The sequence below is a fragment of the Notothenia rossii genome, assembly GCF_949606895.1.
Source record: "Notothenia rossii genome assembly, chromosome: 1".
In the NCBI taxonomy this organism is placed as follows: domain Eukaryota; kingdom Metazoa; phylum Chordata; class Actinopteri; order Perciformes; family Nototheniidae; genus Notothenia; species Notothenia rossii.
Genome location: NC_136912.1, coordinates 5,501,657 through 5,523,802, shown reverse-complemented (window position 1 = coordinate 5,523,802; position 22,146 = coordinate 5,501,657). Strand labels below are relative to the sequence as shown.

General features: G+C 40.7%; 1 protein-coding gene across 1 annotated transcript in view; it reads left to right on the top strand.

Moving 5' to 3' along the window:
• The window catches only part of lcor (ligand dependent nuclear receptor corepressor), a gene marked incomplete at its 5' end in the record, with an annotated part of 86,673 nt that overhangs the window by 726 nt on the left and 63,801 nt on the right, over nucleotides 1–22,146 (top strand). The gene's annotated exons all lie outside the window — the stretch shown is intronic.

The following is a 22,146-nucleotide window of genomic DNA, read 5'->3' as shown; positions in this document are numbered from 1 at the left end:
CTTGTTGAAAAGCCGCTGCTGTTTGCTGGGAACTCTGTTTATGATGTTTGCGCGGCGCACTTAGAATAAAACCACATTTATGAATTATTATGCTGTAATGTTTCTGACAGTATGGCACTGCAGGGACAATTACAAAGCAGCGGCCATGACGTGTGTCTTTGTCTTGTTGAAACATTATTGACCTCTCCCTGATTTCCTCATTAGTTCGTTTTATTTTGGATTTCCTCATCCATACATCTCCAACCCAAACCCCCCTCCCTCCTCCCTCCTCCGCCTCCGTTTCTGGTGTATTTCATTAGCTCAGTTTAATCCGGTTACATCGACCCATCCCGATATTATGACCAGATTATGATCCACTCTTCCACTCTGATCTCTTAACCTCTCCGGGTTTCCTCGGCTCTCAATCTGGCTTTTATCTGCGCTATGGAGCGTTGGGGTGTTGCAGCTCCACTTGTGTTTGGATGCACTTCTGAGTCCAGATGTTGCGCGTTGAACTGTCACCTACTTACCCATCCAACCGCTGCATAATAATAACCCACATGGCCTGAATCCGAGTAGGCTAGTGGGGCTTTTTAGTAACAAAAAACCCTCCGTAATGAGAGGATATAGTGTCAAATCAAAAGGTTGGGTAATCTCTGACCTCCAGCACAAAGCCGCCAGGAATCACAATCAGTTGTGTCAACAAAAGGCACCGAAAGGCTTTCCTGCTCCTGCATCAGTTTCATCATTTAATGTGTGATTTTACATTGTGATCATAACCCCAACATGAGTTTCCACTCAGCAAAAGTGAGTTTTAAGCTTCACATATCAATAATAATAATAATAATAATAACACTGCCTCCTTTCTGCCTACATTTATATTCCAATTAGTGATATTTAAATGCTATCTGGGTCATTATTTGTGTGAGTTTGAAGCAGCAGAATCATGTTTCCTGCCCTTTTTAACACATTTTGGAGAGCTAGATTGAAAAAAACCATCTATTTAATTCAGTTTTCCAAGTACTCTCAGCTCATTTAAGAGAAATGATACAGATACCATGATACACATGCTGTAATCTCACTGTTGTGCACCTTGAATCCATATCACATCGATTCCACAGGGGATAACAATGCCACAAAGCAGAATAATGAATGCACAGTTGGATGTTGAAGCTTGCTTTGTGTGTGTGTGTGTGTGTGTGTGTGTGTGTGTGTGTGTGTGTGTGTGTGTGTGTGTGTGTGTGTGTGTGTGTGTGTGTGTGTATGTGTGTGTGTGTGTGTGTGTGTGTGTGTGTGTGTGTGTGAGTTTGGCATATCTCTTCATTTGTGGTTGTTGACGTTCATTGGTTTGCTATGCATGACGAGTTTTAGGGCCGAGCGCAGCAGCGGTCAGAGTCTGACATGTTTATTTGTTTGAGGACTAATCGGCTCTGAAACTGTGAGAAACTGAAACATCTGAAGATATGTTACATGTCCTCTGACCTGCAGAAGAATGTGCTTCCAAAAGTGCTTAGAGTGCATGTGAAATGTGGAAAACCCAGTGTGTAAAAGCATGTGTTTTGATTCGTTTTTAATATTTCTGAGACCATGAAAAGCAGCACATTGAGAAGCGTTTTTTTTATATTTGAGAAGCCTTCAAACTCTGCCCAAAAGTGTGCTTCTAAGAGTGCTTAGAGTGCATGTGAAATGTGGAAAAACCAGTGTGTAAAAGCACGTGTTTTTGGGCTATCGTTATGAGTTTTGAATATTTCTGTTTCTGTATAGAAGACCACCGCACATTGAGAAGCGTTCAAAATCTGCTGTGTGTCCTTTAGAAATGTGGCATATGTATATTAGAGTGTGAGTGTTGCATGTACCGTCTTCATTTTGAGCTGTCTTTAAGAGTGTTAAGTATTTCTACTAACGGAAAATCATATACATAATAAAGGAAATGACAGAGGGACTTTTTGCATTGTTGCTTCAAAAATGACGTAAAGTGAATTAAAAAACTTAAAGACTAATCAATTAATCAAGAGAGTTTTTTTCCTTTATTTAAAAAGGCACAAGGGGAAAACATGAATCTCTTGATTTAACGGTTGATATCTAAGAAGCATTCAACCTTAAAATCATATAAAACCAAGAGAAGCAGCACTTCTTTGCCATCTTAATGCATCACGGGGAACATATTTGCTTGAAAAATGACATTTAAAGGTTACAACTTAAAACTCTTGATTCAAAAGTGAACTTGGAAGTATCAAATATTTCACATTTTTGCTTGGAAATGAAAGACCCATTTTCAATTGAGGAAACTGTTTGTCTTTGTCAACTGGAAAAGGGCACGAGGTTGATATTTCAGAATCCTTCAGACTACAAAATTCAGAAAAACACTTTTTATTCTCTCTCAAAAAAAGAGTGTGGTCTTGAAAATGAAATCACCCAATGCCCCCCCCCCCCCAACCTTCTCTTCTACCAGGCGTGTTATTAATAATGCTCTTTTGTTGCAGACATGTGGTTTAAGAAGGTCAGGTAACAAAGGTGGACATCTTCCGGTTTATTACAGAGGAGTGTAAGAATGCAGTCGTCCACCTGCCCTGTTCTGGTAATAAAGTCAGCCGTACGCCAAAGAAAGGTTAACATTATTAGTTGGTAGCAATTATAGCCCAACGGCTGATTCCTCTGGCACATATTCTGGCGGAGAGGCTGTGGCTAATTTGATTGCTGAAAGGTTGTGGCAGTGAGACAGACTTGAGTGTGAGGAAGAGGAAGGTGTGTGAGGGTCTGCAGATTGCTGTTTTTCATCCAACACTTCGCAGACACAGCTTCTACAGATACAGAGAACCAGTTGAGCTGAAAGAGAGTGGAAGTACAGGGTGGGTTTCATTGTGGTTAAAGCTTCAACATAGCGGTCATTAGGTGACGTATTCATACATATTGGTAATAGATTTGGGGTCCATAATGAGCCATTTTCCATCACAACCAGTTGGTTTATGCAGGGGCTAAACACCCTGTATGCATTTCACTTTGTTCTGGTGCTTTCTGGTCACTAACATGCAAGCTGGCATCAAAAGAAGGTTATTTAACCGGTTGTGTTTTGTATCTTCTTCTTATTCAGTTTCTGCTCCAACTGTGATTGTTAGAAAGACAGTTTTGATGAGGTCTATTTTGTTCCTGTCGAGTTTGAATGGACTTTGATTTACGACAATCAGTGATGTCAAAATAGTGTTTCTGTCAATGGAGTCTGGTGACGAAAGATTTTGGGTTCCCTTGTGACCATTTTTCCTAGAGAAAGATCTGTCTATCTATCTATCCATCTATCTATCTATCTATCTATCTATCTATCTATCTATCTATCTATCTATCTATCTATCTATCTATTTGTCTATCTATTTATCTATCTATCTATCTATCTATCTGTCTATCAATCTATCTATCTATCTATCTATCTATCTATCTGTCTGTCTGTCTATCTATCTATCTATCTATCTATCTATCTATCTATCTGTCTATCTGTCTATCTATCTGTCTGTCTGTCTGTCTGTCTATCTATCTATCTATCTATCTATCTATCTATCTATCTATCTATCTATCTATCTATCTATCTGTCTGTCTGTCTATCTGTCTATCTATCTATCTGTCTGTCTGTCTATCTATCTATCTATCTATCTATCTATCTGTCTGTCTGTCTGTCTGTCTGTCTGTCTGTCTGTCTGTCTATCTATCTATCTATCTATCTATCTATCTATCTGTCTGTCTGTCTGTCTGTCTGTCTGTCTGTCTGTCTGTCTGTCTGTCTGTCTGTCTGTCTGTCTGTCTATCTATCTATCTATCTATCTATCTATCTATCTATCTATCTATCTATCTATCTATCTGTCTGTCTGTCTGTCTGTCTGTCTGTCTGTCTGTCTATCTATCTATCTATCTATCTGTCTGTCTGTCTGTCTGTCTGTCTGTCTGTCTGTCTGTCTGTCTGTCTGTCTGTCTATCTATCTGTCTGTCTGTCTGTCTGTCTGTCTGTCTGTCTATCTGTCTGTCTGTCTGTCTGTCTGTCTATCTATCTATCTATCTATCTATCTATCTATCTATCTATCTATCTATCTATCTGTCTGTCTGTCTGTCTGTCTGTCTGTCTGTCTGTCTGTCTGTCTATCTATCTATCTATCTATCTATCTATCTGTCTGTCTGTCTGTCTGTCTGTCTGTCTGTCTGTCTGTCTGTCTGTCTGTCTGTCTGTCTGTCTGTCTGTCTGTCTGTCTGTCTGTCTGTCTGTCTGTCTGTCTGTCTGTCTGTCTGTCTGTCTGTCTGTCTGTCTGTCTGTCTGTCTGTCTGTCTGTCTGTCTGTCTGTCTGTCTGTCTGTCTGTCTATCTATCTGTCTGTCTGTCTGTCTGTCTGTCTGTCTGTCTGTCTGTCTGTCTGTCTGTCTGTCTGTCTGTCTGTCTGTCTATCTATCTGTCTGTCTGTCTGTCTGTCTGTCTGTCTATCTATCTATCTATCTATCTATCTATCTATCTATCTGTCTGTCTGTCTGTCTGTCTGTCTGTCTGTCTGTCTGTCTGTCTGTCTATCTATCTATCTATCTATCTATCTGTCTGTCTGTCTGTCTATCTATCTATCTATCTATCTATCTATCTATCTATCTATCTATCTATCTATCTATCTATCTATCTATCTATCTATCTATCTATCTATCTATCTATCTATCTATCTATCTATCTATCTATCTATCTATCTGTCTGTCTGTCTGTCTGTCTATCTATCTATCCATCCATCCATCCATCCATCCATCCATCTATTCCCTGGATGACTCACTTTACTCAGAGTCAAATCCTCGTCTCATCGTCTCAATCCGTGGTCCCGGCGCTCCTCCCTCTCTAAGCGTTGGGCTTTTATTTCAGTAATGGACAGATGGACGCCCCGAGAGATCTGCCCGCCGCTTTCTCATCTCGCTAATTCTACTTGTGCTCGAGCTTTGGAGAAGGAAAACAAAACATGGCACATTTATAGAGGGAGGGGGGGGGGGGGAAAGGTGGCAGCCGTCCACCCTTTTCACTGTGAATCTCTGCGTACCCTCTTCATTACACATGCACCCCCCCCCCCCCCCCTGTCATGTGTGTGAAAGTGTGTGTGTGGAGATATCTCGGGGGCCGATCCATGCCAACCAGGAGTCCCGTGGGAGGAGGGCTGCTCTCTTTGGGTGAGGGGAGGGGGTTGACTGCAATCTGTGGAGAAGCAAAATACACCACTGGCACTGAGTGTCGACAGAAGGTGTGTGTGTGTGTGTGTTTGTGTGTGTGTGTGTGTGTGTGTGTGTGTGTGTGTGTGTGTGTGTGTGTGTGTGTGTGTGTGTGTGTGTGTGTGTGTGTGTGTGTGTGTGTGTGTGGACCTTTTTTTTTATCGTCCACTGTGCTTTTTTGCAGCTCTCACGTTCAAACACGCTCACACACCTTCATCTAAACTGCCACACCATCGTCTCTCCGGTTGCACACCTCTTTCTTTCATCGCCCCCCGAGTGGACATTTTTTGTTTCTGTGGAGTTTAACCGCTTCATCTCGTTTCTGCAGGCGGTTCAAAAACAAGTGAAATGTCTTCAGAAAATAACCCTTTTTTTATGAAACCGGTTTAGAGTGACAGCTTTACGAAAGTCTCAGGAGAGGAGGAAAACATGACTTCCTAAATAAGACCCTGTTTCTAGTTGTTGTTATATATTTTTATATTTAATAGGAAGCCACTTCCTTGTTTTATTTTGCTGTTTTTTCCTGGGTTGTGCAGTTTTCCTCCCCAGGGAGCTCTCCTCTGATGGGGGTGGGGAAGCTTTTAATTATTGTGGTTGGAGCTTCTTCGAGAGAAATGTATGGGAGACATTATACGCCAAAAAGGTTCCTTGCCAAAAACTGGTGTCTAATGTTCTGTCGTTTGTTTAAAGCGGGTAACAGGAGCGCTGCGCCCTCAGAAAGCAACATTTATGTTGCTCAAAAGCTGCATAATGACTCAAAACATGTGGAAATGGTGTCGAATAGAGCGTCAGACGACAGAGACAGCTTTGACGTTACGTTATTGTTTACGTCCGCGCCGGCGTCGTGTTCTCGAGATAATTGATATATCTTAAGATCAGCGCCACAGGAGATGACCTCATAGTGTATTCTTCTAGAAAACCCCTGAGATGTATTTACATTTTATAGAAAAAGGAATTGAGCAGGAAAATAGTTTCTACATTTATCAACACCAATATGAAAACGCAGTTCTTCTTCTTCTTGATTATGAAACTCTCTGTTAGTATGTCTGAGTAATTATACTCCGTTCAGGTGACCCTTTGTTGTGCGCTGACCTTCCTTTGTTATTCCTCCGGATACTGCGAGCCACGATAATATATAATAACCCAAATAACTTCCCTTACAGTAAATCAGATGCCAGCGAGTGCTGACAGGCTAATACTCAGCTGTTAAATAAATGAAAACATTGTGCTGTAGCTGCTCTGTATATCAGATTACTGCTTAATATTTTAGTAGCAGGACTCACCAGCTGATAAACCCAATCTGTTTCTGTCCACCTCAAACCCATCTTTTAATGTTGCAAGAACCAGATTTTCAGTCTTAAAAAATAAATATCTTATTTTATTTTTTGCCCTTATTTCACTTTGAGAGAATCTCTTGAGGGAACACAGGGATCTTAGCCTCTGCAGACCGTTAACATGCACTAAAACCATTATACAACACACGACAGGAGAGTGAACCCCCCAAAAAGCACAATAGGGCCTCTTTAATGACAATATGTAGGTACTTTGTAACATTGAACCTGATCCTTTACGCGTCTGACACATAAGTCTGGAGATCTGAACTCTACCTGACGTTTTACAACACTCAGCTTCCTGCCTCTCTTTCCTTCGGCCTCACAGCGACCAAAGTCCTCCATTTCCTTAAACTTTGTACACGGCGTCCCCGACACACACCAAAATTGGAGCAGGCACCATTGTTTGTATACTGTGTGTGTGAGTGTGTGAGTATGTGTGTGTGTGTGTGAGTGTGTGTGTGTGAGTTTCTTTTGTTATGTGAGCTACCTGACCTCCTTGCTACAGTTGCTTTAACACTGACTCCATGTGGGTTCATGCACGGTATATCATTTTTGTTTGGACCACACACACACACACACACACACACACACACACACACACACACACACACACACACACACACACACACACACACACACACACACACACACACACACACACACACACACACACACACACACACACACACACACACACACACACACACACACACACACACACAGACATAGTGCCGCTGAGAGGTGTGCAGGAATGTTTACTTGGACCCACCTTTAGTGAATTCCTACTTATTCTTCCATAATGGCTGCTTTTGTGTGGAAGGTCATATTTGAGCAATTTTTTCGGGGGATAATTTGATCAACAGCATGAATGTGTGTGTGTGTGTGTGTGTGTGTGTGTGTGTGTGTGTGTGTGTGTGTGTGTGTGTGTGTGTGTGTGTGTGTGTGTGACGTGAGGACATTGTGTTCGCTTCTCTATGGGGGGACTTCAGGTTCTTCTGGTGGCGATTAAACTCAAGGATCTGGTTATTATTTTAATGACTATACTCTGAAATCTCTAATGGAATTAAAATAAAAGTGTGTGTCATTCAGACCGTCATTAGCCATGAATTAATACTAAGTAGCACCTCGGTATATTCGTGAACAAGAAGAAGCGGCTAATGAGATAATAATGGAGCGGAGCAGTCGGTTAAGCAGCGCTAAGCTGTCACGGTTCAGAGTTAAAGGGACAGACCGTCTGCCGAGGATCACCGAGGAAATAATCTGCAACTTTGTCATGTAAATAAACGTCTGTCAGGTCGTTCCCTCTCCCCCTGGTACAAAGATATCGAAGCTCTTCCATTTCAGCAGGAAGTCGTGCGCTGATCTGTATCCATTAGTTCATTAGCTAAAGGTCTTTGGTTACTCTCTCGATGCTGGAACCAAAATCAAGTGGCTTTTCGAGCAAGAATGCTAAATGTTATCTATAGCTCGAGCTTATCTCTGCTTGTATGTGTTTCATACAATCGAACACTGAATATCTGACTCAAAGAAAACATGAAAAGCTTTTCCACTGCAGCAAGAAGTCATGCGGTGATTAGCAGAATGTTTTTTTGTTTAATGTTTTGATTATAAATTCATCGGAAGGCAAAAAGGCCAATTATCATCTCAGTGGTGCATCTCTGCTTGTCTCAGTTTGATATGATTGCATACTGGATATCACACTTGAGAAACAAGGTGTGCAAGATGTCCCCTTTTTGTCTTGGGGGTTATCATTTCTCCAAATGTTCCCAACAAACGTCCACTTAGACTTATTTCTACTGCAGCAGGAAGTCATGCACTGATCTGCTGTGATTGGTTGATAGACAGAAAGATCTTTGGTAACTTTTTTTAACATAAAATTCATCATTAGCCAGTGATTTTATTTTAAGTAAAATGCTAATTATTACCTTTAGCTCCAGATGTATCTCTGCTTCTCTCTCTGACTGAGAACACAAGATATTGGCTTTTGTTTTTCTGGGCTTTTCCGGCACACTTTTTTCATTATTATCTGACGTTTTATTGACCAAATAATGCATATTTTTACGGTTTTCTGCACCGTTCTCTGAAACACCTTGTGATAATGTCTTTAAGTATGGCACTAACGTCCACTTTGACTCAAAGATGAACTGATTAAAATGTAAATGTCAAGGGTCACTGAGAGCCACAGCCGCAGCCATGACTCAAGAACTTAATTATAACAACTTCACTGAAATATCTTCAAGGAGGAGATAATGAAACTGCAACTTGACCGGTCCGTGGCTTTTCTTCTGCAAAAGTATTTCTTTCTCAAAAGTTTCAATTCAAAAACAAGGAGAGAATAGATAAATTAAAAAGCATTACAATACAGATAAAATGTTTAATATGAAATATTTAATAATGCGTAGTCAATATTAACAGAGAAACTCCTTTGTCGTGTGTGTGTGTGTGTGTGTGTGTGTGTGTGTGTGTGTGTGTGTGTGTGTGTGTGTGTGTGTGTTTGTGTGTGTGTGTGTGTGTGTTAAAGACTCTGTACCCCCTGGGCATGGCAGCGTTCCAAACCACTGCTGCCGCCCACAGGTGCACCCTGGGAAATGTAGTTCCTGATAGAGTGAGACAAACGAAGGTGAGGAAGAGGGAGAGAGGAGGGGGGGGGGGAGACAGAGAGTGTTTAGGAAGGTTTGTTGCTCTCATCAAACAGGGAGGACAGATGAGGTTTGAACAGGAAGTGATTTGCAATTCAAAGAGAAAGAGACTCGTTATGATATGGCCTCGAAATAAGAGACGCCGGTAAACTGTGCTCTTTAAAAACAACAATTAAAGCCCCGTCTGTAATTCAGTACATCTAGTGAGTGATTCTGAAAACATTAATGTGAAGATGAATCAAAACTAAAAGCTTTACAGAAGTTAATTAACCAGATATGATCATTTAGGTTTACAGGTAAAGTCTTCATTAAATCTTGTCTTCAAAATAACCTTTCTATAATTCTGCATTCATTCAGACAACATAGCGTCTACAATAACATTCGGAAGTATTTGATCAAACAATAAGAAAACATAATTATGCTTTTTATTAACTTGAACATTTTTAATTAAACATGTTTTTATATGAAGAAAAGTTATAAACAGATTGTGAATTCATGAACAGCACAAAAAAAGGTGTTGTGGCTTTGCACCAGGAATGCGTCTCTTCTGCTTCATGGTAGGAAGTATTATTGAAGTATCACGGGTAACACCGGTCAGTAGAATAATTGATTTCAAAATACTGCTGGTGGTTTACAAAGAATTGAACGGTTTAGGCCCGAAATGCATTTCAGACCTGCTGCTACGTGATGCTGCTTCAGGTCTGCTTCCCGTCCCCAGAGTCAGAACTACACATGCTCAGTTATTATGCTCCAAATATCTGGAACAAACTCCCAGAAACCTGCAGGTCCTTTTCAATCCAGGCTGAAGACTTTTATATATAGACTTTTATATTTTAAAGTCTGACTCAAGATATTTAATTTTCAGTTTATCCTGACATTTGATAATCCCAACTCTAACAACGATTCAATCAATGTTTATTTATATAGCCCAATATCACAAATATCACATTTGTCTCAGTGGACTTCACAGTTTGTACAGAATATCAGTATGACAATACGACACCCTCTGTCCTTAGACCCTCACATCGTACAAGGAAACACTTCCAGAGAGAAACCCACAGTTTAAAGGGGAACATGGGAGAAACCTCAGGGAGAGCAACAGAGGAGGGCTCCCTCTCCCAGGACGGACAGACGTGCAATAGATGCCGTGTGTAAATCAAAGAGATAATACAATTACAACTTAGGTAGACCAAATCTTTGGAAATTCATGTGTCTATAATAGGGCTGTACCCGAATATCCAAATATTCGTTCGTTGGAGCAGGCTACTATTCAGGTTTCAATTTCGTTATTCGTTTTTTTTTCTGTTTTTTTTGTTGAATTTATTGAAATCTCCAATATCAACGTAAGAGCTTGTGCCTCTTCGGGGGGTGCTAACACTTAACCATAAAATGTATTGTTTACTTTCTCCGTCTTTATATGTAGATATGACTTTTCTCCGTTAATCTCCGCCATGTTGTTTCCATAGCAACAACAACTTCCTGTCATTAGCGCTAACTCTCCTTCAAAATAAAAGCATGTCCATACAAGCCAAGCCAAATTACACTTAAAACAGATACAACTGCAACGAAAGTAACAAACGCAATGCAATATCCTTTTCAATTTTAAAGAACACAAATTGGGTTACATTAACAAATAACTATAAAACAACAATACTGTAGAATAACAAAATGAATGCCGTGAATAAACCGAAATACACGTGTTGAAGCGGTTCGCTGCTGATTCAAGATCCAGGATTCAGGACCGCAGCAACAGGATCAGCCACGACTCAGGATCCCGGCGTAGATAGAAACCAAAAAGACATTTGGGGGAAGCTGGGTTATTCGGAACATGAGAGTACACAGGTACAGACAGACAGAAGGGAGAAGACAGCGATTGCATTTCTATCTTCTCAACCGACTTTAACTCAACACATAGTGCTTTGTTTCACCGCTGATGGCAGCACCATGCAGGCTCTCTCAGGTGTAGGTGTTCCATCTCTAAAATGTCTCCACACGCAGTGAGTATTACGCGACAAGAATCAGAATGCATGACACAGCTGCAACATGCTAACCATTTTATTGTGCAAACTTTGCGTATACCACATAACAACAAAAGCACTGTTTTGACAATGAGTGCACTTTAAAATACTTATTTTATGATTCATGATGGAACCGAAGTCTCTTTTCGCTGTCGCAACCTTAGCCACTTTTTATACGGTGTTGCAGTTTATAAAAAATGCACATCATACGGTATACCGCCCAGCACTAATTGCTACACTACATTTCAGCTTCAAATATCCAACGAAAATGTGCCTTATGATCCAAAGCTTTAAGATATGAAAAAAGCAGTTCATTCGGACATTTGAGAATCCCAACTCTAGGAATGATTGCCCTTTCTATCTTCTCAACTGACTTTAACTCAACACATAGTGCTTTGTTTCATCGCTGCTGGCAGCAACATGCAGGCTCTCTCAGGTGTAGGTGTTCCATCTCTAAAATGTCTCCACACGCAGTGAGTAATACACGACATCCTGATTTTCTGCGAGACGTTTCTTCAGCCCACCTTAACTCCCACCTCTCATTTCTGCAGCCTGTCATTCTCCGGGTTATTTTCTCCTGCAGACTGCCTGCTGCTCATGTGTAGGTGTGCACGGTCACATACATGCACTCGTTGTAGACTTTTCTGTTTGTCTCCTGCATGAATACAGCATTGTTTGCAGCCGAAGCGGGTTTGCTGAAGAAAAGCCTGAATCTTCTCCGACAAAGTCTTTAGTGCCGTGAAGAGTCTTCACCTTGAGGTAATGGAGAGACTCTCACAAAGGCCTCACATGCAGTGTTCAATCTGTGCATGAGATTAGAAAGCAACCTTTGTTCAGAGCGTGGATTTCAATATTCTCTGTCGGCTCTGAGCAAAGTCAAGCTGACAAATATACACATTTACAATGAAATTAAAAACAGCAAATCCTTACGTGGAAGAGCTCGAACGAGAGGGGTTTCTGAATGGATGAATGGACTGATTCAGATCGGGCTCAGATTTGATAAAAGGCTGTTGAACCCAAACTCCAGCTGCAAGTATTCCTTTTTTTGCTATTATTGTGCAGATTGTTTTCTCAATTGATCGTTTGCTTTAGAAAAACGGCATACAATAATGTTCATTACATTATGTCCCTTACTTACTGCCAGTGAGAGTCGACACAGTGTCTGCTATCAGACAAACACATTACCTGACATCTTCATACCGTCTAGATATGACTTTATATACAATTTCTGTAAATGTAAGGTTCATACAGCTCTTTATATGTTATTTATATTGAAACACGTCAAGAGGATGTCTTTAAATGTCTTGTTTCGTTTTTCCGAAACCCAAAAATATGAAATATAATAAGTAATACTTAAAAAAAACATTTAGTATTTCGTATTTGCAGTATATATTATTTTTCTACTACTGCAAAAACTGTCCCTCAAGATAAATCAAATGTTCTTTTCTCGACGATAATTTAGGAATTAAAAAAAAATTAAACGCAGAAAATATGTTTTCAAAAATACATAAATAAACGAATAAATAAAAAACGATCAGGCTAAACTCATGGTAGCCAAACGTTTACAGATCTACGAATATTTTATTTTGTAACTCTACCACGCCCTCTGATTAATGTGCAGTTGTCATTAGTGACAAAACAAACCTGGCAACAAATACTGTATGATAACATCGTGCGGCGGGACGGTGAAATTATTTAATGCACCTTGACACTCACAAGCCTCTGCTTCTGGCTTTTACCCGGCATACTGTACACACACACACACACACACACACACACACACACACACACACACACACACACACACACACACACACACACACACACACACACACACACACGGTTACTGTACATGCAGATGGTGGTACTGTAAGTGGAGGTGACGGGCCAGCTGTGCAGCGTGAGGATCTCTGCAGGTCACCGTGTCTCCCTCAGTTAGGTGTCCACACACACACACACACACACACACACACACACACACACACACACACACACACACACACACACACACACACACACACACACACACACACACACACACACACACACACACACACACACACAGCAATGAAGCTGAAGGTCAAGCGTCACCGCCGTCGCTCCCGTCAGGAGTAATATCACTTGTATTTTTATCTCCTCCTCTCTTCCTCATCCCTCCTTTCTTCTTCTCCTTTACAGTTCACTTTCTCTTCATCTGCATCGCTTCTCCTCTTGCACGCAATGTGTCGTAATGATCCAAATGAACTTAAAGAAGAATAGCTTACCAAGTTGCTGCAAAGGTGGAAATGGAGCCAAATCTTTAATAAATTCAGTCTTAGGCGCCAATTTTGTTTATTTTCAATTTGTTTAGCTAATTCCCTGGACAGAATATCTTCAGAATAAACACGTAAATAAATTAAATGAATAATAATAATGCATTTTGTTTATGAAGCCATTTTACAGTCATCATGTTTGCATCCTTATTCTCATTCTCATTGAAAAATACATTAAAACGAGTACGTTGAGATTTCTTTATGAGGATGTGTACCAGAAAGATATTTGAATCCGTTAAATACGACAGATCTTCATTCAAGATATCATTGATACATATTTCACCTCGTGTGATTTGAATATTTCCGTGGCGTCTATCACAGTTCAGATTAAATGTTTCTTAATTTGTTCAACTCTCATATTTGTAATTCTGCCACTTGTTTTTTTGGATGCATGAATAACAAATTCAGAAGGCCGCTGCTCGTTGAAATATCTCCGATTATTTTCATTTCTATAGTATAATGCACGCACGCACACACACACACACACACACGCACATGCACATGCACATGCACATGCCCCCACACACACACACACACACACACACACACACACACACACACACACACACACACACACACACACACACACACACACACACACACACACACACACACACACTCAGATTGTGTGAGACATCTCAGACTTAATTGAGGCGTAGGCAGGTGGGCTTTTTTTTCTTTCTCCACATTTTCTCTCTGTTGGCGTTTTATTCAATCACTCGTGTGCTACTTGTCTTCTACTTATTAATAAAGGTAACGTACAGATGCAAACGAACGCCTATGCAGAGCCGTGGCACGTTTGAAGCAGCTTCTAAAACCCTGTATGAGCATGTGATTTAGTTATTTAGCTGAAAAAAGCTGCATGATATGGACAAAACAATCTAATTAATTTGTCTTCTATGTGTTTGATATTCAACATGGGAATTAAATTGTGATTGATGTGGAGCAAATGTTCTGAAAGTATTTGCTTATTCAGCGCTTGGAAAAAACCAAACTAAAAGGGTCCAGCTGACGTTTGAGGTTCAGAGCGTGAGAAAGATTTGTTTCCTGTTGTGACTAATTTAGGGTCATTTGCACGCTTTGCTCCAAAAGCTGCATGACACACATTTATTTCTGCTAAATTAATGAATGCGAAGAGCAATTTGGAAAATGTCAGCTGGCAGAGCCCCAGTTTGGAGATTTAAACAATGAGAGCACTGTGAGGAGCGCAGAGCCGCAGTAATGCATAAGGGTCAAAACAGAAGGACAAATTCCTTTGAAACATCATCTAAGAGTGTGTGTGTGTGTGTGTGTGTGTGTGTGTGTGTGTGTGTGTGTGTGTGTGTGTGTGTGTGTGTGTGTGTGTGTGTGTGTGTGTGTGTGTGTGTGTGTGCTCTCTCAGATGAAATCATCAGAAGAGACAGTAAGCTGAGGAAAGAAGTTGACTACAACTCCCAGGAAGCATTGCGGTGAGAGCGATCCAACATCCAACAATCCAGCTCAGTTTAAAATGATCTTGCTGTGCAGCTTTGATTTAATATAGATATATCAGAGAATATGAGGGTTGCAAATAACAGCAGCTGATGCAGCGGCACATTTTTAAGGAATCTTTTAACTGTTTAGTACAAAACCTCATCAAATGGTTAAATACCCATCACTATTTTCATGAAGAAAAAACTTAAAATTGCTTTTTTTTCATAGATCCAAAAGATAGTTTCTTCTGATTTAAAGAAAAACAGGCATCAGTTCTACATTCTGAAACAATCTGATATTAAGGAATGTTTGCAATGTCTTTGATTCATGACTTAACATTCTACATTATTTATCTAATCACATACATTTCTGACAATTGGCTAATCAATGAATCAACTATTGGTTCAAATTTGGAAATAATCTGCATGAACGTCTTCTATAAAAGAGTGACAGATGGGGCCAATATTATTATATATTTTTAAAATTTAAATACAAATATACATTACAAAGCCTAAAGTATCCATGTGTTGAACATCTCTGAGGTTTGCTACTGATGTTCAGGGATTGAGTCTGGCTTTCAGTCGCTGTTAATCCCAAAGTGTTGGTTAGGAAACCCATTCCTGTATGGGCATGGCTTTGTGTCGGAGTGTTGTCATGTTGAAACAGGAAATGGACGCTAACTGTTGTCATACAGTTTGATTGTCTTGAGCTGGTTCAGATTTTCGGTTTCCCAAAGTGTTTTGGACACAATTTGCTTCCGTAACCGCATGACACACGTTCTCTGCGGCTCATTGGCGCTGCAGGCTTCTTCTGCAATTCGGACATTTTATCTGTCGGCACTTAAACAACAATAGAAGCACTGTGTCGCACTCTGAGGAGCAAAATCAGAGATCAGATCCATAAGGACAAAGCCATGTGAGTCATATCAAATAAAAACAATACTTGGAAGGAGAAAAAAGGGCATTGTTAGAAAGATCATAAACAATTTGTCCCAAAATGTGTCAGTTTCTGCTCGAACTGAAAGACATGAGATTAAAGCGCGGTCACAGGTTCTCAGGACACTTAACTTTAATTACTTTGTGAACATTTCCAACATGTTAAATATATCTAGGGAAGAAATGCTTAAAGAGTTTTGATGAAATGGTTGTAATCCTCAACGATCCACACCACCCGGGTAACGAGCACTCTGTACGGCTGCGCTCAGGCAGGCGCTTCTGTACCGTGTCTTCCCGGACAAACAGACTCAAGTTCACTTTTTTTCCCAGGGCCATATGTGCACTAAACGCTGCTATTATTTCAATTATATAAGCCTTCCATGCAATACGAGGGGAATCGTGCAATTTAATTTATTATTTATTTATGTACATATTTCCTATCGTCTATTTTAAGTCCCATTTATTGTTTTTATAGTGTCTTGTTGTTTTTAGATTGTCTTGTTGTTGCGTGTTGGCACCTTGAGTTTATTATAATTTCGTTGTACCTGTACAATGACAAAATTAAAGATCTATCTATCTATCTATCTAATCTGGCCAATGAAACAACAGCCCTAAATATTCACGATGACAGCGGAAAATAATGATATGAAAACATCAGAATCTCAAAAATGTAGTCGAGATGTTAGCCTGTTGTCCGTCTGTATGCTAAGCTAAGCTAACCTCCACTGACCATAGCTTATCATTTTCTGCTTCAACAGAAAAAGCATTGTCCCATGTTGTTTGATGAAGTGGTTGAAGCATTTGTAATGAAGCCAATGACCCGACCGCACGGTAAATAATAATATAAAAACAGTGGATTTCAGAACATGTAGGCGAGATGTTTGCCTGTTTTCTATGTGCTAAGCTAGGCTAACGATCTCTGTAGCTTCTTATTTACAGAGTGGTGTCAAGCTCTTGTCAATATACAAATAAGCTTATTTCTGATAATATAACCCTATTTTTTCTCTGTTTGTCATTAAGATTATTGGAAAACCACTGGAAAAATTTTCATACAAATTGATTGGTGGAACAGTGGGCGTTAAGGGACGTTATGTTTTTACGGTAGTTGTCATTGTGAGATTTGTGTTCATGGATGTCGAGACAATCAGAGAAAATTCCCCTCAAGCTCAAACCACAATCAAAACAATATCAACATGTAGTTTAAAAGCAAAAACACTAAACAACTTTACAACAATATGGTCTCTGTTGCACTCCTCGTTCCCACATTACCAATTCATCCCATGAAGTTGGAAGTGTCTACAATTGGAAAATGGGACATCAGAGGAGCATGTGAACGGGGCACTGGCTTTGAGGAGGCCTTTTTACTTACGTCATGATTCCTTATTGTTGTTAGATAACCCGAAAAGCTTTTTTAAAGGATAGGCTCAGCTTTAATTTCTAAACATTTGTATTTTTAGAATCGGAATGGGACTTTCTTACCAAATACCAGGAAGTTTTTGAGAGGTGTTTTTCAAGAAAATAAAAGCTGTTCCTTAGATACACGGTGCTGTGCGTGTTTCTTTATCTGAGTGGCATTGTTTTGCAGTGATTCAGTTTGGGCTGTGGTTAATGAGTCGTGAACATTTTGTGAACTAAGGTGTGTCGCGGCATATCAACGGCTCTTTGGACCGTCCACCTTTGGACCGGAGACAAATTGGGCAGGAAGCTGTTTAGGGAACAGTTCAAAGATACACACACACGGCTATAAGTGTGTGTGTGTGTGTGTGTGTGTGTGTGTGTGTGTGTGTGTGTGTGTGTGTGTGTGTGTGTGTGTGTGTGTGTGTGTGTGGCTAACTAGATGAACATTCCTCCATATTAGTGACAGTATATCATCTAATATTAATGTGTAGGCTCCTCTGCTGCTGTGTCAATATTGAACTCAGGAGCTGATCTACCTCCCCCCTCTCTATTTCTCTCTCTCTCTCTCTCTCTCTCTCTCTCTCTCTCACACACACACACACACAGGCAAACTAAGGGTGCGCAGCAGACCTTTGATTTGCAAAAATGGAAATATTTATGGCCAGTTGTTAAAGCTCTCCTGTATGGACGTTTATTGAAGTCAAAAGTTTAGAGAGGGTACAAAGTTTCCTAGTGACAGAAGAAAAGCACAGTCTGTAAATGTAAAGAAAATTATAAAAGAGAGGGACCCAAAAGTCATCATGCACCTGTACTGCGCACACACACACACACACACACACACACACACACACACACACACACACACACACACACACACACACACACACACACACACACACACACACACACACACACACACACACACACACACGGCGGACAATCCTCTGTGTGTTTTAGGGGAATTTCTGTCATTGAATCGATACATCACCTCTGGATGTGTGTCCGCTGTCTGTGAATCAGCTCTTTGTGCTTCAAACTGTTCACAGAAAACTTCATGTGAAAATCAAATGAAAACAAGAATCTCACACGCATACACTCCAGTGTACATTACACACACACACACACACACACACACACACACACACACACACACACACACACACACACACACACACACACACACACACACACCCTCATCGGCCCTGGGCCTCCTGACCTCGTTTTCTCACCCAGATTTCCTCCAATCCTCACATCTGTCTGATTCTAAAAGGTGTGTGTGTGTGTGTGTGTGTGTGTGTGTGTGTGTGTGTGTGTGTGTGTGTGTGTGTGTGTGTGTGTGTGTGTGTGTGTGTGTGTGTGTGTGTGTGTGTGTGTGTGTGTGTGTGTGTGTGTGTGTGTGTGTGTGTGTGTGGATTCACACGAGAAAACGTCCGTTCTCCTCTATAAATCTCATCAAAGAAGCTGCTGTTTATCTCAATGGATGTATTTCAATGTTGTTATTATTCATTTCCTGTCTTGAAAAGGACTGAATAATAAACAAAATAAAATAAATACAAATCCACATTTTCTAACTTACAGCTGATGGTGTCCACTCATGGAGATACAGGATATATTTATGTATTTTTCGTATAAAATAAACAACGGTTTCAATATTTAAATAGTTTAAAAACTTAGTAGCAATGTTAGGACAGTTTTGGAAAATGTTTTTGTTTTTAGCTTTTCATAATTTTGAGAGTAACTTTTAATTTAAAGGACAGATTCACCGTTTATCTTCTGCAACTCAATGCTTCTTCAGAATATTTTATATACAATATTCATGGTTTATTTTCCAACTGCGCGACGCATTTAAGTGACAGAAGTTGAGATCGTCTCTTTTTGTCCTGAGTGTCTGCATCCCTTTCGGCCTCATGCTCAGATCAGCGATAGTGTTTCCAGCTGCAGATCATGCTCATACGGACGTGTGCTTTAGGTGTCGGCATAGCGACCACGTAACATCAGCCTCAATCCGGACATGCATTAATCTCCACACACACACACACACACACACACACACACACACACACACACACACACACACACACACACACACACACACACACACACACGTGCATACAAGTAAATCAGAAAGTTACAGCATGTGTTTGTGCACAGCGGGGGGGATGGAGCTCACATCCTTTGTATGAGGGAAGAAGACGCTTTCCTCCTCCTCCTCCTCTTCCTCCTCCTCCTCTTCCTCCTCCTCCAAAAGCTGATATGATGTAAACATGTCTTTCAGTGAATTAATGACAGTGAGCGACTGCGTGTCATGAAGAGTTTCCAGCGTCGGTAATCGCTTTTATTTTGGAGTCTCCTCCGGGTGACATTCACTCGCAGCAGCTCTGACAGTGAGGTGTGTGTGTGTGTGTGTGTGTGTGTGTGTGTGTGTGTGTGTGTGTGTGTGTGTGTGTGTGTGTGTGTGTGTGTGTGTGTGTGTGTGTGTGTGTGTGTGTGTGTGTGTGTGTGTGTGTGTGTGTGTGTGTGGATAGAGGAGGCAGTGCGAGTGCAGCTGGAAGAGGTCAGGAGATATTTATATGATATCGTGGAGAAAGCGGGAATAAAAACAGCGAAATGATTCAATGAGAGAATAAAAAAATCGAGTCTGAATCGAAGACTGTAAAAGAATAAAGTAATTATCAAACGGTGGAAGGAAATGAAAGAAGGATGTTAAATCGTAGAGGAGGACACGATGGAAGATGATGAATAAAAAGGATATATCTGAGAGAGGGGGAGGGTGGAGGAAGTGTTAGAGACGATATGAAGAGTGTGTGTTATAAAGCTGGCCTTCAATCCATCCTCTCCGTGCTCTCTCGCCCTCACACACACTCTGTAAACACACCTACACCGGCACATAAGCCCTCTGTGAGAGAGAGAGTGTGTGAATGTGCGCTCGCTTTCTTTTGTCTCATCCCCATGTTTAAATCTCATCAGGAATTTACCCACGTGCCCCGGCGGGTCAAGAGCAGCGGAGAGGGCGGGCGGCTAAAGAGGTTTTAACCCAATCAGCAGCCAAAAAACACCCAAAATCACACACATACACACACACACACACACACACACACACACACACACACACACACACACACACACACACACACACACACACACACACACACACACATCCATAATAAATGCTGGCAGATTTGTCGGCAGTGACAGAGTATATTTTTAGAGGAGAAGGAGGTGTAAGTGTGGGAAACAGAAACAGGAGGGCGTCAAACTACACAGCACGGTACCGAAGGAGAGGTAGTGCTGCTGGACAATGGGACTCACGGGGGGGGGGTCCGCATATTAAAAACGAGCGTTCAGTTTGGCGGTGAAGGTCGAGGTGTCCTGCTGATGTGTCACCAAAACAGCTCGACTAAATTAGGGCCGAAGCTCTTATTGTTTCCGTGAGAATTCTGTAGTTGAAAAATGTGAGTTTTCTGTTTTTTTAAATGTGTGTTTCCACTCTTGGATAGGGGATTTGTGAATGTAGTCAGGTTTATTTGACTTTGAAGCCGGTACAAAATACGTTTTGGGATATTTCATGATGTGTTTGGGGTAGATTTTTTAGAGTTGAACCTGTGGAAATCATCTGTAAAAACTGAGCTGTCTCTCCTGTGCTAGATTACGAAACGCTTCACCGGTTTGTTTGAAGGAACAGTTCGCTTTTTTATTATTTTGAATAACAAATAATCTGAAAATACAAGTGTCACCAAAACAAACAGCAGGACGGATTTCGGGCTGCATTTCTTACTTTTGAGAAATCGTTGTTTCCACTCCAGTGTTTCCCCTAGGATGGAGTCATAGCAGCGGTGCTAAGGCACGTGGGCCCAGCATAATGTGAGCGCGGAGCACGTGGAATTTTTTAGTGTGTGCGCGTGCAAAGTGCGCCCCGCCAATTTGTTTCTATGTGTCAGCACAAGAAAGGCTCTTGAGGCCTAGTACCAGGGCCGGTTCTAGACAATTTGCTGCCCTAGGTGAGATTTTAGGCGACATTTTATGTGTAAAGATAAATGAAAAATCTCTACAAAAGACAAATACACTGCAAAAAAAGAAACTTATTGACATAGGTAATAGACGTCAAAATGGCTTCAAATATATTCAGTATTGTATGAACATGTTTGAATTGGGGGGTGGATGTGATATCCTCTAGGGGGGTCCTGGGGTAAGATTTTTATTTTGAACATTTTACAGTAAAATGCTTCAATCTGGTGCACTTTGAGCACACACTTACTAGAGACCTGATCTAGGGGGCACAACTCTAAAACACCCATATGAAAAAGATTGGTTTACATTTTAATAATCAAATAAGTATGTGAACATAACCAATAACCTACCAATAACAAATAAATGTAGCTTATTTTATTTTTGTTGTTCATTCATATCTTATTTTACCTAGTTAACCTAGCGCCCACCGTACAGGGCAAATTAAACGTGTAACCGGGGTGAAAAGGGTGTTACATTTACTTAATTATGAATGTTGTTACATCAAGGCCGAACATTTGGATGAGCGGCAACGGTCAAAAATGTTTTTTCCCTCCCAGAGCTACCAGCGCAGTGCCCCCCAGATCTGGCGCCCTAGGCGACCGCCTGAGTCGCCTATGTCAGTAACACAAATACTACAAATCTACATAACAAACAATCAAAGATGAAAAAGGGTCGCCACTTATTATTTAAAAAAAAGAAAAGAAAAGTAAAACCATTTTTTTTTTTTTTGGGTACCTGGCTGGCGCCCCCTAGCAGTGGCGCTAATATTTCCGCCACTATTTGTATATAGGTGAAACACTGCACTCTTAGAAATTTATGGAAAGGTTTTGGAAAATATATCAAATATAACGATATGTTTGT